This window comes from Dermacentor andersoni, unplaced genomic scaffold (genome assembly GCF_023375885.2).
Source record: "Dermacentor andersoni unplaced genomic scaffold, qqDerAnde1_hic_scaffold ctg00000784.1, whole genome shotgun sequence".
In the NCBI taxonomy this organism is placed as follows: domain Eukaryota; kingdom Metazoa; phylum Arthropoda; class Arachnida; order Ixodida; family Ixodidae; genus Dermacentor; species Dermacentor andersoni.
The window spans coordinates 2,312-5,918 of record NW_027315462.1 but is presented as its reverse complement, the minus strand read 5'-3'; the positions used below and the strand labels follow the sequence as shown (position 1 = coordinate 5,918).

Below are 3,607 nucleotides of genomic sequence, written 5' to 3'. Positions count from 1 at the left end.
ATCGCTTCTCGGCCTTTTGGCTAAGATCAAAGTGTAGTATCTGTTCTTATCAGCTTAATATCTGATACGGGTTCTATATGGACCCACGATATTAAACCTATTTTTGGAAGTTGGCGGAGTGCTTGAAGCCTGCTTCACCTCCGCCGCAGGTCGGCCCGGTATTGCACTACCTCCGGGATCGGCCCCGCTCACTTAGGTGAGACTTCATTCAATCAAAATGAAGAGCACAAGCTCAACGCGAGCAGTGACTTGACACGCACCATTCCTATACTACACGCAACGATGCCGGTTCGCGGACCACGAGAGTAATTAAACTGCCACTCCATCTGTGTGTAGCGTCGCACTTGTTGCGTCGCAAATGGGACAGCCGCTCCAGCAAATTTCTAGTTATGGGCTTCGAGAAAAATTAATGAAAGCAAAAGAAAGAACCAGAATTCCTATTTGTCCGATGTCTCTGAATGATTGTCTCCTGTAAAGAGCCACTTGGGGGGATGGGGGGTAGGATTAGCCGTGGGGTTCGCAATCAATATGAATCCCACTCAAAGCCAACACTGGATTTTGGAGTTCACTATCGCTTGGATCCGTAAACCACCGCGGCCACGCAAGCTCGCCCTGCCGCCGAAATCCGCTGCCCAAGTGGAAGAAAGATTCCCTATGAAAGAAAAATAGAGTGCCCGATTTCTGGCAACTACTGTGCAGCCTTTGTGTACACATTTTCGCAGCAGTGGGACCGAGCGCCTCGAAAACAAACTTGTCGTATGCCCAAATGTGGCGAAATATATTCAAGGGTTAAAAGGTGCCTCATCTTTCTAACCTGTATGTTACGAAGACCTGTTGCTACCTTTTCATCATGAACATCATCATCATCATCATCCTGGCTACGCCCACTGCAGGGCAAAGGCATCTGCCATGATCCTCCAAGTACCCCGGTCAGGTGCCGATTGTCGCCATGTAGTCCCTAATCTAATCTGCCCTCCTAACTTTCTGCCACCCCCTGCTACGCTTCCCTCCTCTTGGAATTCAGTCTGTAACCCTTAATGGCCACCGGTTATCTTCCCCCCAGATTGCATGCCCTGCGCATGCCCATTTGTTTTTCCTGGTTTAAACTTTGGTGTCATTAACGAGCGTTTCTTCTCGCACACCCCAATCTGCTCTATTCCGATCCCCCCGTGACGCCACACCCATCATCCTTCTTTCCAGAGCCCGTTGCGTCGCCCTCAGTTACCCTTCGGTAATCCTCAAAGCTTTTTGTTGGGGCACTCGTGGCATCTTTCTCGTTTAATGAAGTCAAATTTTTTTCAGTTTTGGGGGAAAACTCAATGAGCTAGGCGCGATTGTGTCCCTGGCGCCGCTCTCAACAAGATGGCGGCGCCCATGCTTTTTGCCTGCAGGTTCGGCCCTACGCAGAACACGCCTGCCGGGCAGTGTAGCCACGTTGAAGGGGCAAAGCGTAGTGCAGTGAAGCGCTTGCTCGGGCGAAAAACGCAAATATGAGCCAAACAGGAATTTCCATTATTGGAAATTCCAGTTCAGTTTGCGCATTGCGTTCGCCTAAGGTAAAGAACACAAATGCGAGTGCCACAGCAGTCAAGTCAAAGCTTAGGATTGCGTATCATTTTTTTTTTTTTTTTTCTTTTCGTGCCTTTTACTCCTGGCCTGCGTGGCCCTAGCGCGCATGCACACGAAAGTAATGAAATGCTGAAAACACGAAATAATGCGGTGCGGCTGTATCATATCTATTTTGTGCGCTTTGTTCTTTGTGGACTACAGCGGTGTGCGTCATGAGAAAGTTTCGGTGCCCTTCTTGGGTGACCAGTGAAGCTATATTTAAAACCACATTGATTTGTACGGTTATTGCTACAAACTGCGTGTGGGTGTTTTTCTTTTTCGCTGCCAACGATGGGTTATCGCAACCGCGATCGGTTCTGCTGCTACGCTAGACGCGTGCTTGCCAACGGTTGGCTCTATACGCGACCCGCGACGCGTGGTCGGCACATTCAAGCAGTCAATTGCAAACCGTTCCAAGAAAAAGGATGTACTCCACTTGCCACCTAGTTCGACGATTGTACTTTCTGACCCTCGAGGAAGCGCCGCCTTCCCACGTTTTCTATAATACGATAAGATTCAGAGCGACCGCGACCACTTGTCTTTGTCAATATCTCGGAAACGCTTTCTTTGTTTTCTTTTTTTTTTTTTAAATCCAGATACTCAGACGCGCCCGTGTTCACGCGCACTTGTTCTCTCCGATAAGCAGGGAAGCTCGGTTGGGGTGGTGTCGGGCCTTGCGCATGCGCTGCTGAGCTCGTCGCTTCGCCGGCCGGTCGATGCTGGCGCGGGTACTGGTAATGAACTTCGACGTGCATGGTGAAACGTCACTTTGTATTGCCACTGTAGACTAGCAATGCAATGTGTTTGCGAGCGATTGGATAAATGAGAAAGCGTGCACTGTCTACAGTTCATGCCCCTCTAGAGTAGTGGAAATGTTGCTCCAAGTGTTAGGTTTGTAATTTGCGCCTACGAACATGAACTAAACAAAGAAAATGGTCTGCAGCCGCCTTCGCTTCATAAAATTCCCGTACGAAGAAATTTCCGTGCGCGAATGAGAGAGCAAAAGAGAGAAACCATGTTAAGAAGAATGGCTGCCTTTTACGTGATCTCGCGCATGAAACCAGACGATAGATTAATTTTAGCCGTTCATTTTGATTTGCCGAATGTAAACCGGAACACTTTCTCCACGCGGTCTTCAGATTTGAATGGCAATCAATCACATCCTTTCTTTTTTTTTTTTTTTTCTGTTTCTTTCTATCTGGAACCGAAAGAATTCAGAACGCCATTTCAATCTTAGATTCGATTAGATATCGCGACTGGTATGCTGAAATATCACGCCTTATCTGGTGTTAACCTTCTTGATCACGGCAATAAAAAATCGCCAGTTCCCGAACTTTAATCGCGCCGAAGATGAACCGATATGCTGGATTCTTATTGTCATGATTTTATAGAAAGCGCTGGTTCTATGGCTAGCTTTGAGGAAAAGAAAAACATCGTTCAGGAATGTATAACTCTAAACAACTAAAAAAAAAAATCTGCCGGCAATTGGTACTACAACGAGAGTACTGAGAATACTGGAAAAGATGAAATCCAATCATGCTGAACTGAACTGAGATTATTTCATCAAGACATGCCCCGAAAAACGTGGCCACTTTCAATGATAATTTCAAATGTGATTTCTTTCTTTTTTTTTTTTCTTTTTTTTTTTTTTTACGACGGATAATAATTATCTTTCCAATGGCGGATGTGAAAATTTCAGAGCACGTCATTTTCGAAATCCCAAGGCCCCGGACGCATTCTCTCTTCTTTAAGTATTTTGGTGGTGCACACGGAGGAAAATTTCGCGCACGTAATTTATAAACTAGTAGTTGATTTTCTAGAAGAACACAAAGTGCTGACAAACGGCCAACCAGGACACAATTAAATTGGTATTACGCACGGTTTCGAAGCCGCGGTAACAAAAGGGTAACAAAGGGACGTTCATTTCGTGGTGTCGATTTCACGTCTCTCACAATAAAAAAAAAAAAAATAATAATAATAAAAACTACTGCATAAAATA

General features: G+C 45.9%; 1 non-coding gene across 1 annotated transcript; it reads left to right on the top strand.

Annotated features, from left to right (window-relative positions):
• Positions 1 to 192, top strand: LOC140215008 (U2 spliceosomal RNA). Its single transcript, XR_011891930.1, has one exon. It is a non-coding gene; the product is annotated as a U2 spliceosomal RNA (small nuclear RNA).
• Positions 193 to 3,607: the final 3,415 nt, after the last annotated feature.